Genomic DNA, 24,713 nt, shown 5'->3' with positions numbered 1-24,713 from the left:
TATAATAGTCCTTGAATTTGCCCCCTGAATAACAGAGAAAACTGCAAAGTTGATTACAGGAGGAGAGGACAGAATCAAGAAAATGATTTCGTCCAGTATTGCAAGTAATGACACGAATCATTTGGAATTACAACAAATATAACAACAATGTAAATAAGGTTTATAGCCCAAGTATACTTGAATACAATGAATTTGGTCTCTGCATTTATCCCATCTGTGAGTTAGTGAACACACAGTGAGATGAAGCACACAACAAGCAGTGAGTTGACTTGCTACAGTGGCGCTTGGGGAGCAGTGAGGGGTCAGGTGCCTTGCTCAAGGGCACTTCAACCGTGGTTGTGGGCATGGGAGAGCAGTGCTCTTCAACCACTTCCCCCTCCCCCCCCCCCCACCCCAACATTTTCCTACTGGTCAAGGATCGAACCCTTCAGTCACAAGTTCGATTCCCTAACCAGTAGGCCATGGATGCCCAAAGTAATTGACATTACAGGGCTCTACAGTGCGCCCATTTCACTCGCACATGCGAGTAAAAATGATGAAGTCATGCGAATGACTTCTAACCATGTCAATGTTTATCTACAAAATACACCGCAACATCAAGAAACATTACTGGTGCAAACCATAGAATCACGTCGCGAATGCAGCATAAAAACTACACCTCCCATCAACGTTAGCAGTTTCGCGTTGTGACTCGCTAGTAGCTAGTAGTCGCTTCTATCACATCCAAGAGCACGCAGAAAAAGTGGAAAGTTAGACTAGCCAGCCAAGATGCAAAGATTGAAGAAATTAGTTCTTCTATCCACCGAATTCATCGGATATCGGAGGAACAGAATGAGATTCTGAGAATGCAGTGAGAAAAGGAAAGGTAACCTAACATGCCTTTTAGCCCAGTTGACGTATTGGCTGCAATATGCAAAATATAGCTGTAGCGAACAGGCTCCCATTTTATTCAAAGGTAGAACGCGACAACTCCAGGCTTCCACGCATGCTTGTTTGTTTACACCGAATACAAGCTGAAGTGCAAAACGAAAGTAGGCCTAACGTTTGCCTACTGCCCCCATCAATGCAGATATTTCAAATAAAAAGTAAAAGTATAAAAAATATATATATCCTTGATTAGCCTATGTTGGGTTTTGTGGAAGAGAAAATGGACTGTTTTAGTAGTAGTATTAGGCAGTATGCAGTCAGATAGGTCACCATGGGCATATTTGGATTAGCTACAGATGGATTCACAAATAAATAAATTAGCCTACATTTGGCAGGATACTTGATATACAGGCTAAATGCAATATGGCAATGTATTATACTATTTTACATTAACAAAATGTAGGAAAATAGAACAGACTGAATAAAGTAGGCACTGATCTTTAAAATCCTATTTCCTGTAGCCTAAATGTTGTCAGTCATTCTTAATATTCGCAATTGGTGCACTGGCATGTTTAAGTGTTAGCTGCAGTGTAATGTTAGATTATGTTTAAGTTAAGTACAGAACTGACTGTGCGCCCAAATTTTTGTCTGTGCTCCTAAATTTTTTAACTTGGCCGCACAAGTGCTCCTGGAAAAAAATGTTAGTGTAGAGCCCTGCATTAATGCTATGGCTGCAAAATTAGACAAATGTTATGATTTGTTGGCTGTTCATGCATTGTTTGGTTGTGACAGTGTGTCATATCCATATGGCAAAGGGAAAACCTCAGCAATCAATTTGATGCTCAAGAGGAATCTTGATTTGAAGAATTGTAAATATGTACTGTAGAAGCTGATGAGCATGAAGGCAGGAATGGATTTCCTTTCTTGCCTCTACTATGGAAAGACTGTTGAAAGCCTCAGTAACTTGAGATACATGCTATTCACCAAGAAAAGAGACCCTCCTAAAATAAAGAGTCTTCCTCCAACAAGAGAATATGCAGCGGAACACATCAAGCGTGCACGGCTACAAGTCCTTCTGTGGAGAGCTGCTGACAAAAAAACACCTCCATAGTGTACTGATGATGTATGCCTGTTTGGTTGGAAAATAGAGGATGGAATTACTGTGCCTGTTCATGGCAACACTGACATTGCACCCAAAACAGGTCTACAGCTTGTTGCTTGTGGATGCAAGGCAGTGCCAGCATGCTGCAGGGCCTCTTGCAGCTGTCAGTCGGATGGACTACCATGCACCACCTACTGTTATTGCAAAGGTAGTGAACAGTGTGCAAATAAAAATTTGAAGATGGCTACACTTTCAGTGGAGGATATTGATGACAGCGAGGGAGAAATGTCTGATTGAATGAATGTTTTTTGGAGGAGACATTTGGTTACCTGGACTCCATTGGTTACCTGTCAATTACAGAATTCATACAGAAGTTTTACTTTTTGTTTTCAAAGCCCTAAATGGAATGGTACCACAGTATATCTGTGACCTTTTAAGTCCTTACTGTCCTTCTAGGCCACTGAGGTCTTCCTCACAACTTCTCCTATCAGTCCCAAAGGCAACCCTTAAAACTAAAGGTGATAGAGCTTTTTCTGTTGCTGCCCCTAGACTCTGGAACAATCTCCCTATAGAAATTAAGTCCTCTCCCACCATCAGTAGTTTTAAATCAAATTTAAAGACCCATCTATTTTCTTTGGCCTATAATGTCCATTCATTTCTCCCCTTGTTTGGTTGTTTATGTTTATTTTATTTTTTATTTATTTAATCTTATTTCTATTTCTTTTCTGCATTATATTAACTGGCATCTAACTTTACTGTACATCTTTCTCTAGGCCTATAGTAGTAGTAGTTTCAGTAACCATATGTTTATTTTTATCTACAATCATAATCTGTTTATTATTATTATTATTATTATTTTGTATTTTCATTTATTTATTTTTATTTTTTGTCATTTATGTCTTTATTTTTTGTTTTTATTACTGTTTATTTTATTTCTGAGCACCTTGGGTCAATAACATTGCGTTTAAGTGTGCTATATAAATAAATATGACTTGACTTGACTTGACATTTGATGTTTGTGATGTGTACAAAGCCAGCCTGGCAACATGTTCTATATACTTGCTTTCAGAATCTGTGAGAAAGTTCTACTTTGTTCCTTATAACTTTGTCTATTTGATTAATTGTTGAGGGTTGATACAATTTGTTGCTCAGCCTACCATTTCAGCGGTGTGACCTTACCAGGCTTTACAGTTATTATGTTCTCTGGAGGGACTTGAAATCATTTTTAGCATGTTTTTATTGACATCAAAATTCTGTTTGAGAAGAGCTTTCATTTGATACCATACATCTTTGCTAGGCGACGTTGTGGCGCTGCTCTTGTGGCGACCGGCTGTGTATGGCATAGTGTTTTTTGTTATATTTTCTGTTTATCAGGGTGTTTAATGTTTTTATGTCCGTGCATCATCTTCCTCTTTGTTTTTACGTTATAACGATATAAGACACTGCTGCTTTTTGATCTCAGAAGGCTTAAGATACAGCAAACTTCAGATTTGGAGTTGCATAGTAACTGAACGCGAAAGGATGCCGCTTTTGTTTTTGTATCAAGCTACCGCAACTTCACAAGGCTACTTTTCGATTCCATCAGCCATGGGATTCTCTGATTGGAAAACTGGAAGCAGTCTCCTAGATGACGACCAACCTCTCAGATACACAAGGGAATTTCTACTAAACCGGAGAAACCTGCAAGCTGACTTGCTGACATGTTCATGGATAAGCCTATGGGATATTCCAGCGGAGTTAACTCAAGCTGACAATCATAGAAGACGACTAAGGAAACGGGGTAGGAAAGCTGGTGTCACAACTAAACTCAAAAGAGAAAGTAAACACAGAGTGCTACCCTCTCTGTCATCCTTAGTAACATCCGTTCCTTAAGGAATAAGATAGACGAGCTTCAAGCTAATATTAACTACATGCATGAATATAGGAATGCTTCCATCCTGGCGTTCACGGAAACATGGCTTGATTGCAGCATAGATGACCATGCACTCTTTATTGAAGGCTTCAGCACTCCGTTAAGGCTCGATAGAGACAAATGTAGCTCCTGGCCGTGTCACTCCGTCCTTTTTATCTACCAAGAGAGTTTCCCTCCTCTATTTTTTATTCTTGTTTATATTCACCCAAAGCCAATGCCAACACAGCCTCTGATGCCATCATGAACACTGTGAATAGACTGGAGCTGATTTCACCTGACTCACCCAAATTTATTTTGGGAGATTTTAACCACTGCCCTATAGACAAATCATTGAAAAAATTCCAGCAATACATCACATGTGCCACACGTTTTGACAGAGTTCTTGATAAGTGCTATGGTTCTATATTAGGGGCTTATAAATCTCTACCCCTCCCTCCTCTGGGAACTGCTGATCATAACTCTATCCTCCTTGCACCTGAATATGCACCAGTTGTCAAGAGAAGAGAGAAAGTGGTTAAATCTATAAAACAGTGGACTGAGCAAAGTATTAATGAACTAAGGGCATGTTTTGAGTGTACATCTTGGGACATATTTTTACAACCTGATCTCACCCTAAATGAGCAGGCTGACAGTGTTTCATCTTATATATCTTTTTGTGTAGATAATATTATCCCCACGAAAGAAATCACCATCTTTCCCAATAATAAACCCTGGGTCACTAAAGAACTTAAAGCTATCCTGAACAAAAAGAAACGACTGCTCTACACTGGATCTATGTTGGAGAAAAAACAAGTCAACAGAGAGGTGAAGCAGGCCATCAAAAAAGCTAAAGCAGCGTATAAAAGCAAGATCGAAGAGAAATTCACACAAGGTAATCTCCACAGGCCTGGCAGGGTATTAAGACAATGGCAGCAGTCAACACTGTGCCTGACTTCAGACCTGTGTGTGTGGCTGGCAACAGTGAGGAATCCCTCCCCAATGAGCTTAACTCTTTTTACACCAGGTTTGAGAAAGATCACCAGTCTCAGTTGGCGGATATCATCAGTACCTTGACCCCGAGTGACCCCATCACTGTTGAGTCTGTGGTGGAATGTCTGAAGAGGACACAGATCAAGAAAGCTCCTGGTCCAGATCACATCTGCGGTTATACACTGAAATACTGTGCTGAGCAACTTGGAGGAGTTTTCCAGCAGATATTCCAGAGGTCTCTATCTACTGCCAATGTCCCACAGTCATGGAAACACTCCACAATCATTCCCATTCCCAAGAAGAGCAGCCTTAAGGTCCTGAATGACCTAAGACCCATAGCCCTCACCTCCCTTGTTATGAAGGCCTTTGAGAGGATTGTGAAAGCTCACATTATCAGCGCCACAGCTTCAAAGATGGATCCTCTTCAGTTTGCATATCGTGCCAAAAGAGGGGTGGATGATGCCAAAATCTACATATTGAATGCCATCCATGAACATGTAGAAAGCCCAAATTCTTTTGCCCGGCTCTTATTTGCAGATTTCTCATCTGCCTTTAACACCATTCAACCTCACATGCTGGCTAAAAAACTTATGGACTATTTCAACCTGGATCATCAGCTAATTCTGTGGATTACAGACTTTCTGACCCAAAGAACACAGACGGTGCTGGTCAACAAGAGGTTCTCTGACATCACTGGCATACACGTCCACTGGCTCACCCCAAGGTTGTGTCCTCTCACCACTACTTTTCATCGTGTACACAGATGACTGTAGAAGCCGCCATGCTGATCGTCACCTAGTGAAGTTTGCTGACGATACTGTTCTCCTTTCCCTGCTACATGGTTCTGTCCAAGATCACGGGCCTGTCCTCAGTGAGTTTGTGGAATGGTGTGATAGCTCATTTTTGGAGCTAAATGTTACAAAGACCAAGGAGATGTTCATTGACTTCACTAAGTGTGGAGTAGGGCTGGGCGATATATCGGTATTACGACTACGACCGATATATTTTTGAAAACGATATGTAGTTGAGACAATATCGTAATACCGGTATTATGTCAAATAATGGGCCATTTTATCAAAGCCACTTGCTCTTCTGTGTTCAGACCATTCAGATAGCCGCAGCTCTGCTCAACTGCGCCCCTGCGTGTGCACGTTCTCCCTCGCAGCACTACAAACTTTCAAACATGACGGACACGGAGTCAGATTTTGTTTACCTTGATCAAAGGTTGGTGCTGATGCCTATTCCGTCGGCACATCAACGGCTAGACCGAGAATTCTCATTGTGAAATCAAAATTCCACTGGAGCTCCAAGCGGTTTTGTACACGCAGATTTAAGTTACAACACTGTTTACAGCTCTTCGACTCACGGTAAAATGTAATTTTTGGTACATAGCCTAGCTAATTTAAATACACTGATGAATGCTTGTGTTTAGCGATATACAGTAGCAGATCTAAAGTCCTCAGGGAGACAACCTACACGATGATTTTATTAAGAGGATATGCACGCAGGGACTCGCGAGCAGTTAGGGGCATCATTTTTTTATGATTCCTGAAACCAGGCGCGCCTGCAGGTGTACATCCGTACGCACTGTGCGTACCATCACTCAACAATGAGAAAAAATGTACTTTGTGTGTGTGTGTATATTCACACCATATTGGCCTACCATACCTTTCCAACTATGCACAATATCCCATTAGTTGCATACCATCAGGCTATTTACAATTTTCTATTAAGTAAAGTTAGTGAACACTTATCAAAATTAACGCGCACACATGTTTGAGCAGGAGAGAATACGCACGCAGGCATGCATAGGCTACTTGTTTTCTTTTACTCGGCTTTCTATATGGTTATCAGCACACAATGTTGAGCTAATTCAACTCAATACTCATCATGGATATCACAAGTTTAAACAACGAAAACAGAAAGGATGGAGGCAGCAAAGCTAGAGGAGCTATTCAAGATGGGCAAGAACAAGGTTGGCAATTGGTGTGCTTGTCAGAACGACTGCATTACAGCTGTTTAAAGTCAGACGTTACAGTACGCTATAACACAACTAAAGGTAGCTTTAGCCTGTATAGGGATGTATAAAGTTGCCCAAATGAATAGGTAATTGTAGACGTTGTTGTTGCATTATTGCATGTGGATGTTGTTATGCTATGTATGCACGAACATAAAGGAAAAATACTGTCCACGCGTGAACGTTTTTTTTTTTCTTCCGGGGGGTGATGGGTGTGCATTAATTCCTGCAGGCGCCCCTGCCTGAAACCCCATTCAATCGTGCATAGGGATTTTTCTTACGAACCGGAACATGCAAAAATGAACGCATACAAAACGACGGTAGCGTCTATCACACTCTTGATGAGTGACTCAGTTACGTTGTTTAAGTAGCCTAAAACTATTTTTGTTGTTGATAGCAACATGTCTAGGCCATCATAGGCTACACTGCTTGTCATCTAGGCCCTATCAAACCCTTACGGGTAAAAAAACTGCAGGTTTTTTAATATTTTTGTGCCCAAAATATTGCATTGTGCAGTACAATGTAGGCCTGCGTTGTCAGTCAGGGTCAACTTTTGGTCTTGTTATTTGCACAGCTTTTCAATGACTTCACACGCTCACACATGGCCTTTCTCACTCACAGAAATTATTAACTTGCCCGCACAGAAATTTCTAAGGGCTATATTTTACAAACGTGTCACACAACGTTGCTGTCTGTGCGCTCATTCAGCTCAGAGAGCTGCTGTTCAGTTACTAACCAATCGGCCAATCAGGAAATAGTTTTGTTTTGATGTGGGTCCGCAACGTGGAGACTGCTGGTCCGCGGAGTGAAATTAGGCCCGGTGCTTCGTCTGATAATTTGCTGCGCAGTTGATCAAGATACCGCGGGCCGACAAAAAAAGAAAACAAACGTTTCTGCTATCGATGTCATTAAACATAGAGCCATACAATAAAGTGGTGGTATGAGCATTCATTCAATGCAGGCGTCTGCGTGAGAGAAACTGAAACTAATCGATAACGTTGGTATCAAAGCTCCGCTCAACCTGTTGAATGCTATTTAATTGTTTAACGACACTTAATAGAACAACGTTGCTTTTTGGAACTTCCATAGAAACAGAGCAGAGACTGTATAATACACTGTATAGCACTGAGTATTGTAAAGTCAAATTTGAATATAACGTGGCCAAGAGCTATTGTAGCCTCTGTTAAAAATCAACAGATCAGTGATTTACGCCTATCTGCTCACCAAAAAAGCTGGTATTGTGTTTCCTGAATCCTTACATTCAGGCATTAAAATTAAACTTCATTAAAAAACATTTTTTTTTTTCTCCATTTCCTACCAATGTATGATGCTTGCATGAGGGAAACATCCCAAAACAATAGCACCCATATAATTGTTGCTGTTTTGAGAAGTATTTCTTTTCTTATGCAAGCATCATGCAACCATGCAAAAGCAATGAAACTAATTATATCTTACATTAGTAAAGCAGTCCTCTGATGTGCATGTCACAAAACATTTAAGTGAAAGTGCATGTATAACAATATAGGCATAATAATGATTGTGATAATGATAATGACAATTTGATTTGGAGGGAGTGGGGTTGGGTACGTGTAGATGAGCGGGCCTCAGGTCAAAGAAGTTTGAGAAAGGTTGGTCTACATAACCTGCATCAGATTGAGGTTTGCAATGATGCGCCTGAAGGCACGGGTTGAGGACCCAGTCAGTTACGTCACAATATGCATTTGTTTAAATTCATACCTACGTAATCACCATGACCAAAATTGTACTTTTTTTTTTCTTTGAATCTTGGAAAAAAAAAAATATTGACCTACCTACCGACCCATTTTTTTTATTTTTTTTTGGCTGTTACTGCAAACAAGAATATTTTTAAGGATTGCCTCATGACTGAAAATGGCTGACATTGAACCACAGTGCTTTAAATGGGAGCCCCCTGTATCAGTCATCAAGGCATCAAAATCTGCCACAAACACTTACAACACACAACATCACTCATAAACACACACATACATACACACACACACACACACACACACACACACACACACACACACACACACACACACACACACACACACACACACACACACACACACACACACGGACAGAACCCCCACTGTTCAAGAGACCATTTTGGGGCTAAATGTGCCTTTTCTCATTTGGTTGTTTTCTGTTTGTTTAGAGTAGAATGAGCCACTGCTGTTCAAAGGGCCCATTATTAATATAATTTATTATTTATTATTATTTACTATAGGGTTCTAGAATAAATAAAACAGTGTGTTTGAAATAATGGAATTTGTGCTCTCTCATGAAGCTGGGTCGATGGGACATGGGGACGGGGCGTGGCGCCACGAGTAGTTCAAGCAGACGTAGGACTTTCATGTACTTCGATCAGGGGGGAGGGGGCGTGACACTGTGCCAATGCCACGCCCCCTCCCCCCTGACAAACAAAGTCTCACTCCTTGCAAACTTCAAAACTTGAGAGCCCTGTAAATATCAGACATTCAGTATTCTCTCTTTTTATGTCAGGATATAAAATTATTAACATTATATACATACAATACATTATATTGTAATCCTCTGGTGTTCTAATGTAGGCTATTAAATAAAATGTTAATAGGTTATTTAATAAAATATCCACCCCCCCCCCCCCCCCCCCAAAAAAAAAAAGAAAAATCGGGGTTCGTGTCGAACCGTGGTATGAACCAAATCGTGAGGTTGGTGTATCCTTACAGCCCTATTAACCGGGAAAACTAAACTAAGCATAGTAGGCTAGGCCAGTCCAGACTCATATGGTAGCCTATTGTGGAAATTGCAATAAATGAAGTGAAGAGTGTCTCACGGTGACAACAAAACAGCGTGTCGTTTATTCATTTATGACGCCGCCCGTGATATCAACAATCAAGGTGTGCGTCATTAAAGAGACAGCGTCCCAAATAATACATTGAGTGTTGTGCGGAACGCATCTCAGATCATAGCATAACTCATACCACAGAACACACTTACCATGTAGTTAAGTAAGGGGATACATGTCAATAACACAGTATGGTGAATTATGTCCATAGTGTCCACTACAGGATACTATAGCCTAATGGAAATGCAGATACTTATACTTAGATTGTTAATACATAATGTGTTTGAACAGTTTACTTCACAGCTTCTAACAAAAGTAGGCTGATATTTGTTTTATGTGTTGGCCCTTCAGTTGAGTTTAAAATAAAATGGACACAACGAAATAACAAAAACTTGATTTTTTTAAACAAAATTAGTCATATAGATTACTCGACTAATTGAAAAATTAGTCTAAAGATTAGTTGTTAGAAAAATAGATGTTAGTGGCAGCACTAGACAGGCGAATGGCACAAAAAGGCGGTTCTTATGTATCTTAATCAGTCATGGGTGTGTTTTTAGGCGTAATATCCTTTAAACCTGAGGTTCCCAAACTGTGAGGTGCGCCTCCCCTGGGGGGCGCAAAAATAATTTGAGGGGAGGCGCGGAAGGTTGATTCAAAAAAAGAAGGAAAAACGTTTATTTCATGTTAGAACTATCTATGTTTTTTTTCAATGATTATGTAATTGTCAACATTATAAAATCGAAATAAATCATAGAAGAGATGTATACTAAATCTTAGTGGAAAGTATTATTGATCCCTTGCTGAGTGAGAATGTATTGTGCCAAACTTCATAACGTAACTTAGCAACAGTGCCGCCAGCCGAGCTAGCTGCAAGTTACCAGTGTTAGATCTAGCCCGAGAATTCTCATCGGCAAATCAAAATTCCACTGGAGCTCCAAGCGGATTTGTACCTTACAACACTGTTTACAGCTCTTCGAGTCACGGTGAAACGTCATTTTTGGTACGTATAGCTAATTTAGATAAACTATTAAGTGACACATATACATATAAGGTTGGACATGTACGTGACGGTAATATGTGACGTTCCGATAGCTAACTAAAAATGGACAGATGTCACAATTGCTGCACGGCCTGAGCCTGATATGGGCAACAAAGCCAAACGTCGAAAATATGATGAAAACTCATTGAGTTTGCGCGAAGGTGTCACTGTTTTCAGAGGGTAGGCCCACATTGATGGAGTTTGGGAACCCATGCTTTAAACCAATGAAAATTACATTTGTCCTTCCCTTTAACAGCAAGCAGTGCAACTTCAAACAGCACATCGGTATTTTGATAGTCATCAGCGCATTTGAATGAATCTGCTTGCACCGTATGGAACAAGTATTCCACTAAACCAGTGGTTCTCAAAGTCAAGTCAAGTCAAGTCAGTTTTATTTTTAAAGCGCATTTAACATGCACATAGTGCAACCCAAATATCATAATATTGAATACTGTAGTGTGATTATTCACACCAGTGGCCATCCTAGATTCTGCTTGACTCTCTTCACACACACACAAACACACGGAAAATGATGGCTTGTGTCATATGTTTCTATTTCATATTTTGAATTCATATGTATTTAAGAGTATTTAATAATAATGTATAGTAGTTTATAATCTGCATAATTACTACTAGCTAAACATATAGTAATTTGAATACTTCATATTTATTTTTAAACTATTACACTTAGGCATATCTTTAATGTGTGTGTATTTTTGTAGGTCTAATTGAGTGCACATTGGTGATGTGGGATCACTGCGGGACTGAGGGTATTGCGCATAATTTGCTCAAGTCCCGCAACTCTAGCCATCATAATAAAATGAAATTCCCGCACGACTTTACAGCCTGTCTGATGATGTTAATCTAATCATGAAGTGGCGTGAATGCAGGGCTATTGACCAAATGGATCAACTACCAATTGAATTCAACGTAGCCTCACGCAGACGCAGATACACACACACACACACACACACACACACACACACACACACACACACACAGATAGAGAGAGCCACTTTGCGCTTACGCAAATAGGCTACGCAACCAGGACAAACTTATCTCTCTATGATCCCAGAAAAAAAATATTCAGATTTTTTTTAACATTTATTTTATCTAATGACGTAACATGGAACCAAAATGCGAAATGCTAAATATATTGCCATTGTTACCATTATATGTTGCCATGTTACCATTTTGCCAGGTTGATGGGGTCAGGTGGGGCTTGAAAATGTCCCACCTCCAAAGTGGGGAATGACAGAAAAAGTTTGAGAACCACTGCACTAATAACCTAGAAATCTAGACGCACCCTAGCAGCAACAAATGTAATTTGCAGCCAGGGTAGTCTAGCAACTCTCCGTTGGCTTGCGAGCTGGAAAAATCAAACTTCACTCAGGCCAATCACATCGTGTAAGTTATAAAGTTGGTGGACGGGCTTCACATAATTGCGGCAGAGTTGCGACGGTTCCGCGTGAATTCCTTGCTACTTGAAAACAAAGAAGATGGATGCTGCTGCTGGCGAACAGCGGTCTTTGAATTGCGACTCTAGTTAAGCTTTTTTTGTCGTCGGAATGGTTGAAAAACATGGATGCCACAACAAAGGTTAAAACATAGGCTTACTAATCTTAAATAAAAACTGTATTTGCTTAAAAATGTAGTGTAAGGGTACGTTCAGACTAAGCATCTTATTCGCAGCTGCCGGCGTTCGTTTTACATTATAATCCTATGGAGTAGACCATGTTTTCAAAACAGTCGTCGGCTTCTTTTAAAACGCGACCGCAACCGTCTTATTCTGCAGCTCAGAAGTTGAGAAAATTCAACTTCTAGCGGAAAACGCCATGTCATGCTGTCTTTTTTACAGATGACCAATCACGGATTAAAAGCGGATTACCGAGACCTGTGGTTTCCCATGACAACAAGTAAAAAATGGAGAAGGTGACAGAACACCGGTCGAGAGACTCGTTTTAGTGTCATAGGGAATTGTTTGACTTGACAACTTTACCATAACATACCAAAAGCAATAGCCAACCCCATTTTTCTCTTCCGCGATATTTTGTACCCACACGTAACGTTAGTCACTTTGCCTATCGCAAAAAAAAAAAACGCTTCCGGCTGCTTTTTGGAACGCTGGCTGAGATGCTAAGTCTGAACATACCCTAAGATGCTTGTGAAAGAAAGATATGCAGCTTTCAAGTGACAAAAACAGCAAATTCCCAAGTTCACATTAAAACTGTTGGACATGAAAGGTCACATGGACTACAAACGAACTACAACGTGACGACAAAAGTGATGACGAGCCCCTTACTGGGCAACCTCCCACTAGTCCGGCAGCCAAATGCCATAATTTAGGTGAACCTGGTTTTGTCGGTTAAAGTTTTTTTTTTTGCTGTTTCTTGCTGTCAAGGGGTAACTCAATAAGATTAGAGAGGGTGCCCGGTGATATCCCTTGGGCAATTCTCGATATTAAGCCTTTCTTGTCCAATGTGTTGAATATAAGGCGAGGCACCACAGGTGAATAGGGTAAAAAAATTAACTAGCAGATATCACTATGAAACTTTCCCAGTTGATTAATTACATTAATATGGAAAAGAAATGTATTACAAGTTATCTGTAATATAAAGTTTAAATATGCAAATTAAGCATAATCTAATTAAATATGTGCTGACTTGCATAAACTAAAAAAAACTAAATCGAAACATTGGATGATGCCAGGTTCAAAATTACTTTTTCATTGTGTTGACATATTAAATGAAAAGTCTTTTACACAGGGAATTTTAGATATCTCTTTTATTTATTCCGTAAATCAGAAAATACTGCCAATAGCCTTTAAAAAAATAAATTTTCGCCATGTTTTTAGGAATAAAATGTAACATAAAAAGGCTAGGAATAACATATCAACAAACCCCTCTGTAGAAGCCTTCTAAATATAGTTAGGTATAAGACTGGAAAGTTTGGTGTATGTAGGTGGTTCTGAAGTGCCGATTTCATTCTCAGAGTGGGAGAGGAAACTAATCCACGGGTGCTACGTGCTAGCATCTCTCAATAGCACGTCTCTTAGGTGTGGTTTACCAGAGACTTTCTAATGAGGAGTCACAACACTCAAAAAATCCTCCATAGAAATGCATTGGGTTAGTTTGTAACGCCAATATGGCAGTTGTCTACACATATCCGACCCCTTTCATGTGTTGTGATCTCACTGCTGGAGCAAGGTTGGTGTTGTGAAGTCTTGCGCACGCCGAAATAGATGCCCGATAAGTGCCCAAAAAGTGCTACAATATGGCTGCTGAGTGGAAGGACTTACTGCATGTATGCTATGTAAATGATTACTGTTAGCCTAAACTGCCCTCTTTTAGCTGATTTCTACAGGGTGTCAACTGCCATTTGAAGAAAGATTCATTGATTCGTTACTAAGCCCAACCAGTCTACCAGAAAATGTCAAACTTGCACCAAACTACATTTTGCAGATGATCAGATGTGGCTGCAAGAGTGAAAATCCTTGTAGCTCTAACAGATGCAGTTGCCAGGTTAATGGTGCCTTGCACAATATTCTCTGCATGTTTTAGGGTAGGATGAGCCAGAACTGGACAATTATCAGAACTAATACTAGGAAAGGTGTACATATTCAGAATTATTACAGGCAATATCTGAAATTATAAATGTATTATTTGACATAGAAAAGGGTTACATTTTCCCAATTTGAATGCATGAAGTATTGTCTGAATAACGATCACACTGCAAACTGTATTTTAGTACATTCTATTTGAGTTGATTATTTGCTTTTCCTATTTTTTTTTTTCTTCATGATTTCGGCACATATGGCTTTAATGGTTAATGTAGGACATTGCCCAAGGGATATCACACCCTCCGGCACCCTCCTAAATATTAAAGAGCCACCCCAAGTCAACAAGTCTAAGCAAAAATGAATAAATAAATAACCCACAAAAACAGGTCTGACCCCATGGCTCCCTGACTGGCATTATCTGAAATATAGAAATTCATTAATTCACTTAGTAAAGGGTTAAATTGTCCAAATTTGAATGTACTGTCTGAAAAACTATCACACAGAACATTGTATTTTAGTAAATTTTAATTGAGTTGATTTGCATTTAATATGAGTATGCCTACTCATCTTGAAATTAGAGGTATATCCTATTTCATGATTTTGGCACATTGGGCTTTTTCGTATGGCATCACATTAAATTACAGAAAACTTGTAATACAAATTTCCTGTGTAAAATACTTTTCATCTAATATGTAAACACAATGAAAAAGTAATTTTGAACCCGGCTTCATCTAATGTTCAGATTTTTTCTTTTTAAACTTTATGCAAATCAGCACATATTTAATTAGATTGTGCCTAATTTGCATATTCAAAAATTAAATTTCAGATAACTTGTAATACATTTTTTTCCATATTAATGTAAGTAATCAACTGGGGAAGTTTCATAGTGATATCTGCTAGTTATTTTTTTTACCCTATTCACCTGTAGTGTCTTACCTTGTATTCAATACATTGAACAAGAAAGGGTTAATATACAACATTGCCCAAGGGATATCACTGGGCACCCTCCTAAATCTTAGAGATACCCCTGGTCTACAAGATTCTGCAAAAAAAAAAACTTTAACCGACAAACCCAGGTCTGACCCCATGGCTGCCGGACTACACCTCTGATTCCCACATAAAGTGACGTGAATGATGACGTTTTCACTGGGAAAAAGGTTTTTCTGATGTCCATGAACGCACGGTTATTCCCACATGAAGTGACGTGAATGATGATATTTTCCCTGGGGAAAAAGTTTTTTCCCGTGCCCATGAACACACCATTAGCCTATTCCCACATGAGATGACATTCACCATGACATTTTAACTGAGGAAAATGTCTTCCTGTGTGCATGAATGAACCAGGGTGGCATTCCATGTACGTGGTTTAGTGTCAAACCTGGGTTTGTTAACTGAGAGTAAATGGTAAACCTCCTACAACAAGAGCTCTACGGTATTTTTGTGTTAGGAGAATGAAGCCATACAGCTCTTCTATTAAGAGGTTTACCACTTACTCTGATTTACGTTTTCTCCAGGTTTGACACTAAATCACGTACAGTAGGCCTACCTGGAATACCCCCAGTAGTCAGACAGTCAATCTAGCTGTGTGCTGTGCGTGTGTTCGTTTGTTGTTGTTTTGCGCATGCGGGTCTGTTCAGGACTGTCACCCCACACTGGCGTAGGAATCTGTTAATAGCAATGTCAACAGCCACACACAAAAAAAAAATCGGATTTGGGTAATTAATTACAATTGAGCATTCAGACATACGGTGTGACCCTAGTCATACAGGTCAGCTGTATGCCGGAAATGAAGAGATTTGCTTTACAAGACGGAACTTTGTTGCATATAACGCCAAATATTGGTTGGACTGGGTCTAATCCCCTATGTTCGCAGCTAACGTTACAGTCCTCAAAGGAAAGCTAACATTAGAGGACCGTATCTTTGTTTATTTAGTTATCTATTTATTTGCAAATTGGATAACAATAGCAGACTACGTTAGGTGGCTAAAGGGGACAACATAACGCTGACAATGCTCATTTGATAACGTTACGATAAAATGAAATAAACTAACCTCGAGCTGGAATTCCTCAGGATCTGTCAGGATTTAACGTTACTCCTGTAACGTCACGCACCGTCCGAGGAATCATCATAGAGGCATGATTTATTTTGTCACCTAGATTCTAACGGTAAGGTCAAGTTATAGCATATGACAGATGAGAATAATGTTAACGTTAGCTATTCAGCCTTAAAATTGCGATGCCGGCCGACATGACATATTCTAGGCACTCTAGCGTTGGTAATTGAAAAAATATTTAATATTGTCAGAGATAGCCTACTGTAAAGCCATGTCGCTCAATAAGTCACATGCGCCAAACAGTATGAAGATAAAGAAATAGGGCAATTAACTCGCTATATTAAATCGCCACCATAGTTTCCTTGAGAAACACAGCTTCCGGCCAAATTGTACCAATGTTCCAAAATAAAAGTCATGAGGTTCGTTCGAGATGGTGACTTGTGGTCTTGTGGCAGCCGATTTAGTCAAACGAGCGCATGTTCTCTCAATATACTAAAAAAAGTCTTGCAATAGTCAGTTTCCTTGTGTAATTTCGTTCAATTTTTGGGGGGATTATGAAAACTATATATTTTTGGAAACCTTAGAGTATGAACCCCCCCAGCACACAACGTCTTTTGGACGTTGATATCTGGGCTAAATCCCGTCGGTCCGTTATGGCCGTGATTTCAACAAAAATTAGACGTAGAAAATCGGTCTTTGTTTGGCCTGTCCATTCAATGCACACACACAGCAATTCCCATCCCTGATCAAATTCAAATTCACGTAGCCTAGCACTCTAGAATCTTTGCCACTTTTCAACTCCAGTCACCACTTCAACTGTCACTTTTCTGTCATGCATCTTTATGTATCAGATATGTTGTAGGACAGGACAGGAATTACCCCAATGACCCTCAAGTAGCAAATGAAAATAAGCTAAAATTAAAATATAAATTGAAATAATAGCTAAACTTCAGTATGACGTTTAGAAGCAAAATAGATTCCTTGATAATAAATTGATAGAATAGTAGGTGACTGCTCATTTTTCTGTAGAAAGTACTTTGTCACTAACTATTATGAACAGTCCCTTTTGATAGCTTCTGGAGGAAAGTAAATCCTTTATCAACCAAAACGTCCTCAAAGCCTGCTTTCATATACTGTCAGCTGCCATTGTCCACAATGTAGGTCAATTCAGTTTATTGTATAGCATGTATAATTTTGTTTAATCCTATCTTTTACTGACAGAGCCCTTACAAATAAACTGATATCAAGAATTAACATAGATGGTGATGGTGGCAAGGATGCTTTCAGAAGGTAATTATAATTTATGTTTGTACTCCTGATTGACTAACCTTACTTATTTTTTTTTAATGCTATGATTTTTATCTTAATCAACAATAACAAAATGTATGGCAGTTGCCGTTTTATTTTTTTAGGTGCTATCCAGCAGTCCCAGCTATTGCAAGTCAGATGGGGGATGATCTATGTTAGGCAGCAGAAAGGTGGTGTAAGCAAGAAGGCAAGAGCTGCTGCAGGCAATGTTGCAATTAGGTATGATATCACACAGACATACTACTTCTCAGAAGTGTAGAGTCACTTTAAAATTTCCTCTTTATCAAAAGAAAAGCACCGGACATTTCTATGTGCACCCCAAACTTTATAATGGTGGTGTATATATAGTACACATCTGCATTACTTCTAACTATTGCACCTGACTTCTAGGCTGCTAGTGTGGGTTTGCTTTTATTTGTCACACAAGTTGAGTAGTTTGCATTAAAGGTGCTTAAAGCGATGTTGGGTAACGTCACTTCTGTTGATGTTCAAACAGAGAGCTAGCTCGCCCCTACCTCCCCTGGCTGGAACAGTTTGTTATGTTTCGTGGTCCAGACTGGACCAGGCCGTGTTTAGAGCCTGGGCTGTCCACAGGTCAAAGGGTAACAGTGTGTCGCTCCGGGACAGGCTGTGGAGGCATGTAGTCTCTGAATTTTTTTTTTTTTGGACATAGTGGTCCTTGGTCTGGAAAAGTTTGAGAAACACTGGTCTAGTACACAACCCCTACATGTTCCCTGTCTCTTACTCTTGTCACAGGCCAGTCCATAAGGAGCCCCTCTACCTCACCCAAGAACCACAGAGGCGGCTCCCGTCCTGGTGGTTTTCCTTGAGCTTCAAACAGTAAGTTGATCTAAAAGTAATGAATGTGTCTGTATAGCACAGGACACTTAATCTAACATTTTCAATGTCTGATGTTCTTGTCACAGGCATCAGTGCCATGGAAAATGACAGTACGTTTTAAATATGCTGGGTTATTTATCTTTCATTTGTTTGTTCAACTTGCACATATTTTGAACAAGGGAGAGCACAGCACGGGCTACACTTTGCCATAACACATTTGTTAATTGTCCATTAATTTCTCAAGTTTGTTAAAGTCTTGATTAGAGCAGTTTCACATGTTCAAGTGCTGAATATGTCTGAGTTGTCTTTGCAATATTGCCACTTCAGCACACCTAATCTAATGAAAATGTTTTTTGTTGTCATTTTAGCTGCGGTGAAAAAATGGAGCGAGAGGGCAACCGACCATGACATTGGGAAAGCTGTGGCAGATGCGGTTGTGGAGGCTTTAAAAACAATTAAATAACAATAAAGGGATAAATAAAGCAATCAGTAATACTAAATCAATACTAAAGCAATACTAATTTACTGAATTTTGGGGTGTTTCCGAATAGTACATTTACAAATAGTAAATAGCATAGCAATGCAGACCTATGTAATCATTTGTATTTCAAGTCTCTGCTGGGAGGTAGGAGGGTATAAATACATTGATTAATGAGGTAGTGGGCATTTCAATTAGTGCTGGAACACGTTGTGTCTCTGAAAACGTAGATTTGCTCATTATTACACATAAATCTTGAATTTTATCAACCAAAATGAATGGCAAAATCACATAATGATTCAAAATATGTATGCCAACATCAAACACCACATATGCATCAGTAATAATGAGGTTTGGATTATTTTCTGGGCTCTTATGAGTGGTTTAACAAAAAAAAGCCAATAGGCGGAATTTCCTTTTTTGAAATCAGAGGTCAACTTTGAAGGCCTGTACAGCCACAAAGCTATCCAACTTGCTATCATACCATTTTATACTCCAGAGATATGTAGCTTTCAAAAAAATATAGTGAGAATTTGCTCCCCCAAGTGGTAGTGACACGCCCCTTTTTGGGCCTGTGGCTCATGGACTATACCAAAGTCCTTTTAGGCAAGTCCCTCCACTCGGCGGCCATATACCAACGTTTTATGGGCACTCATTGGGCACAGTCTTTGGGTCGAACTGCGCGTGCGCAAGGCTTCACGACACCAATCTTGCTCCAGCGGCGAGATCACAACACATGATTGGCACGATGTCTTCACAACACACCATATGATTGGCTCAATGTATTCACATGTCGACGTTTTGCCGAGGAAGTTGTGGGATATGTGTAGACAACGGCCATATTGGCGTGACAAGCCCCATGCATTTCTATAGTTGTATTTTTTGAGTGCTGTGTCTCCACATTAGAAAGTCTCTGACTATACCTCGTGTCAGCACAGCTTAATTAGTGATATCGTGTGGTGATGCTGTTATTGCTTTGACAGCTCAGAAATATTACTATGCAGAGGTATGTTTTTAAGCCTACTGATTTTTTTTTTTTTTTGCAAACAAACGTGCATCTTCAAATTCATAGTGATGCTTTAGGCTATAATGGGCATCATCATGCGAATGAAAGATGGGAGTTCACATTCTCTACAACTTTGCATAACATTTCCAATAGGCCAGTTAGCAGGTTAGCCATGTCTTTGCGTAAACTGGGTTGTTTATGTTGTTAAGCCTTTTGCTCGTGGGTTGGCTAGTTAGCTCATTAATAGTATAGATACAATCTCCTGATATCGCCTTTTACTGCACATCGGGAGAGCGCATTTTCTAGCTGCGGGGCAGAGCAGGGACTGACTGGAGGATAAATGTTTTTTCTATCCCCTGCATTCTCCATCATGTCCGGCATCTTTTCAAGTTAGCCGACACAATCAAAAGTTTGGCGTTGCTTAGACACCAGGTTTGCGTGTGTGACATTGAAGGGAGCAAGTGAGGAGGAGAGAGAAATCACAAGAGACTTATCAGGGAAGCTACACCAGGCGCGTAAATGAGCGTTCCGTTCGCGACGAAGAAAAAAAGCATTGTAGAAGACTGGTCTTTTTTTTACCCGAAGGTACGCGCCGCTATCATATCTGGTGTAGCTTCTTATAGTATGCTACTCTGTCATGATATCTCACCTGTTTTAAAAATGCAATCGTTGTGCTACACGGTAATACCGTGGGTGGATTATTTCCACGATATTCATATTATCATGTTTTAATCATCACGATGATCACAAACGGTAGGCTATCTCGACACCCCTATTGACTTGTTTAAGTCTATGTATGCATTAGATTATGTAGGCTATTCATCGTTTTATAGATGATGGATTAAGTTAGTAGCCTAAATAGAAATGCATAATGCACATTTTTAAAAGCCTATAATAGGATAATATAGGCTTATAAATGAATATATAACAGCAATATTCTAGTCGAAAAAAGGGCCATGGCAGCACCTAAATAAGAAGTGGTTTCAACCAAATATAGGCGTTGAAAAGACGTCTTTCAATAGACGTCTTTTCAACGATCGGAAAAAGACGTCGTTTCACCTTTCACTTTTCAACCAAACGTGAACGTTGTTTCAACGTTTTAAAAAAACGTCTTTTCAACGTCTTTGAGGTCATGCATGTCAGCAATGTACCTTGGCCACAGTCGCTTGTATCTGATTCTGTCAAATGCAAAGAAAAGTCCTTTTGCAGCTTGAAGATGGAGTGCAAGATCAGCAGTGCGAGAAGCTGCCACAAAGAAGATGCAAGTAGTTCATGATGGATCTGAACATTGCATTTTTAGCTTTCTTTGCTTCCCAATCATTTAATGATTTCACAAATTCGGCATTAGTCAAAGCTTCAAGGAATGTACTGTTAGCCTGCATTGTGCACTCAACCTTGGTGGATTTGTCCTTCTCAGAGCAGGCCAATTCAACTTGCTCTGTTGCCTGCCAGCAAACATCTCTCAGCTGTGGGTTCTCCACAGTAGCGGCTCCTGGGTTGACAAATAGGCGGGGCCGAGTCTGTTGATCAAGTTTAGAAAAAAAAATTGGCATAGTTCCAGGTCACCGGCAGCTGGACGCACAAGGGCGGTCCACGGAGATTTTGTTCATTTTTACGACTCTTTCTTTCTATGGCTAGGCTATGAGCGAAATCTGGGGAATGGAATTCCATAATGTTACCACTTGAGGTCAAAATACCGTTTTGTTCATGCATTATTAACCTATGTTAGCCTACTTAATGTTATTTTATTCATAAGAAGTGAAGTTTAAAATGTTGAGATTCCAGACAAATAAAAGCTACAATGTAGGTACCGGTAATCAGCTCATTAGCTCAGATCAGCGGAGAACTACTTTGGGGAAAAAACAATCAAAGAGGGAAACAATCAAAAAAATCAAAATTCCACTAGAGCTCCAAGTGTAGGCTTCATGCCGCCTTACACCACTCAGCTCTCATAGTCAAGTTTAAGTTGTTTATTGTCATGTAGGCCTAGCCTACTCATAAAATAAATTATAAGTAACAAAATTATTGTGTTCAAGAGCCAGCTCAACTTTAAAGAGTAAATTAAAAGTAGGCTATTCATTAAAAAGGTAAATATTCTGTGTGTATGAATGCTTGCGTGTCCACCGTGGTTTGTATAGAAATTAATATTAAGTGACACATACACACACGTAAAAGGGGAGTTTTTTTTCATAAACTCCTTGGGGAATGATTTGGAAAATTTGAGGAAGCTTGAACTATCAAATAGGATGGCGGCAGACAAATGGCCAGGGAATGAAAATCTGTCGGTGGCGGTAACTATGATTGTAACACACTTCATAGGCAATTTGCGCAAAGTTACAAGCGGTCCTGTGCTTATCCTGGACACCGGTATGTTTTGCACAAAGGCACGGGACATCACGTAGGTCTATCGTTCTCATGTTGGCCACAAACTTGTCTGTAACCCTGTGTGCCTCCACTGCATCGATTGCTCTTTTCTGCAGAGCACATAGAGCACATCTACACGGGGCATGATCTTAGAACAGGTCTAAGGAATAAAAACTCGGGATCCAAGAGCATTCGAGAAAACCTTTTAGCCTCTCTAACTGAGATTGTATTAAAATCTCCAGATGTTTCAATTATTTCGAAACACTCCAAAATAAGCTTTTAAATCTTTTCGGAGATCTTGTGAAAAAAGCGGAGAAACTATAAAAATCCGAGAAGAAGACACGCACTGAGGATGCTGCTGACGCAGCCTTTTCCATCACCAGGTTCAATTGATGTGCATAGCAATTAGGGTAGGCTACACGTCTTGCACTTTCTTACGCACTCCACCAGATGCTCCTCCCATGACACTAGCCCCGTCAAATGTCTGTGCAATCAGCCTTACTTTATCTGTGTCACTCTCAGGTGAACAAACTCGTACACGATTTCGCACTTACAGTAGCCCTCATCGAGTTGTGCTGCAATATTAGCTTTCCCCAGCATGGATAATTTGCACAACTCAGATGCTAGCCTCATGTTTTTTGCCTTCTCTGAAAAATGTTTCATGTCACACACACCTACACTAGCCTACTCCAAACATCCCCTTGTCCCCCAGAAGATCGGAAAAGCAGGCATGGAAAACAGAACATTTTATTGCGTTCAGGACAACCAGAGCTTCTTATCAGACATATGGCCTACCACGAACGTGAAAATGTCCGATTAAATGACCGACTCTTGTCCTTTGTTTGTTGGTATACGATGTTAATGTCGGGCTGATCAGGTCCTAGGTCTTTGATAGCTAAGTTAACTACAAACTCAAGTCTTTCGAATAAGTTCTTTAAGAGAAACTCCACACTATTGCACACACGCTGTTCACTCGCCATTTTTCAACTGTCTGCCTGACCTCACAAACTTCGTGCGGACTAATAGCCTACAGTAGGCATAGGCTACCTACAGTAGGCAGTAAGTTCTGACGTCGTATAGGGTGGGCAGTGGCATGATCTGCCCACCCGACCTTCTACTAACCGCGCTCTAGCTGCAGTTCCATTATCGGTTGACAGATTTACATAGACAAACAGCAGGCGCTGTTCAATTTATTCAGGGCAGTGACGTCACTGCCCTACCAGAAATGAAATGTAACGTTACAGTAGGCCTACAACAACTACGGATATGATCAACGAGATCTTTGCGATCTTTGCGAAATTTCTTTGCAAATCATACAAAAATGTAACATGATTGAGTACTTTGCCACTGATTACAATAATAAACAAACAACATTTTATTTAAAAAAAATATTTTGTGGATCTACTTTTCTAGTGGATGAATCTTTAGTAGGGCTCTGCCCCTCCTGCCCAAGTGAACGAGCCGCGTCTGGTTCTCCATAAAGAATTGCTCCAGAACCAATTCGTACAGAGCCACATATGAGTAGATATGAAAATTCACAATGGTTCATTCACAATGCAATATCATATTTTTGAACATGCTTTCTGAACAAAGTACACAATTGAGGACATCCATTTAGACGATAAAACAAAATATCCAGGATTCCCGAATCTAAGTTAAAACCCATGATTGATAACATTTAACATACTGGCTAACACCTCCATGGTGTTTAGAGGGACCTTCTTTACTTCCTGGCTACTATTATATCATTAAATAGCAATGCTAATATTTAAGGTGGCTTCCTCCAACATGTATGTCAAGTTTGGAAATTTGTGCTAATTAGCGCATATTTCAGTAGATTAAGCCTAATTTGCATATTTAAACATTACATTTCAGAAAACATACAATACAAAAAATACTTGTCTTAATGTAAGTGAAAAACTGGGAAAGTTTTGTGGTGATACATACAAGTTTACATTTTTACCCTATCTACCAGTATTTTTTTCGCCTGAGTGCAAGGCATCCATTTTTGAATGAAAATTCAGAGAAAGTGGAGACCTGATTTAAATGTTATACAGTGGATTTGTATTAAGGACCCTTTGAACTATCTAAAAATGCTGTATAACAACTTGTCCTCAAATTTTACCTCAGATTTTCTTTCATTTCAACGTGGCAAGATATCAGCAAATTAGCCTATGGCGATTTTATTGTAATAGTACATTTTTTTCAGGACCCAAAATGACTGCAGTAATGACTTATGAAAATTGTCAACCAAAGATTTTCTGATTCTTCAGTCTGTAAGGATTCCAAAAATATATAGTTTTACAAATCCCCCAAAAAAATTGAACGAACGAATTGGTCTGAACAT

The 24,713-nt window shown here is 39.7% G+C and overlaps 1 protein-coding gene across 1 annotated transcript in view; it reads right to left on the bottom strand.

Annotated features, from left to right (window-relative positions):
- mib2 (MIB E3 ubiquitin protein ligase 2) overlaps positions 1 to 16,469 on the bottom strand; it is a 257,636-nt gene extending 241,167 nt beyond the window's left edge. Inside the window, exon 1 of the mRNA XM_042098212.1 lies at positions 16,368 to 16,469. The gene's annotated coding sequence lies outside the window, so the exon portion shown is untranslated. The remainder of the gene's footprint in view (positions 1 to 16,367) is intronic.
- Positions 16,470 to 24,713: the final 8,244 nt, after the last annotated feature.

The sequence above is a fragment of the Alosa sapidissima genome, chromosome 7 (assembly GCF_018492685.1).
Source record: "Alosa sapidissima isolate fAloSap1 chromosome 7, fAloSap1.pri, whole genome shotgun sequence".
In the NCBI taxonomy this organism is placed as follows: domain Eukaryota; kingdom Metazoa; phylum Chordata; class Actinopteri; order Clupeiformes; family Clupeidae; genus Alosa; species Alosa sapidissima.
This window is presented reverse-complemented; position numbering and strand designations above follow the sequence as displayed.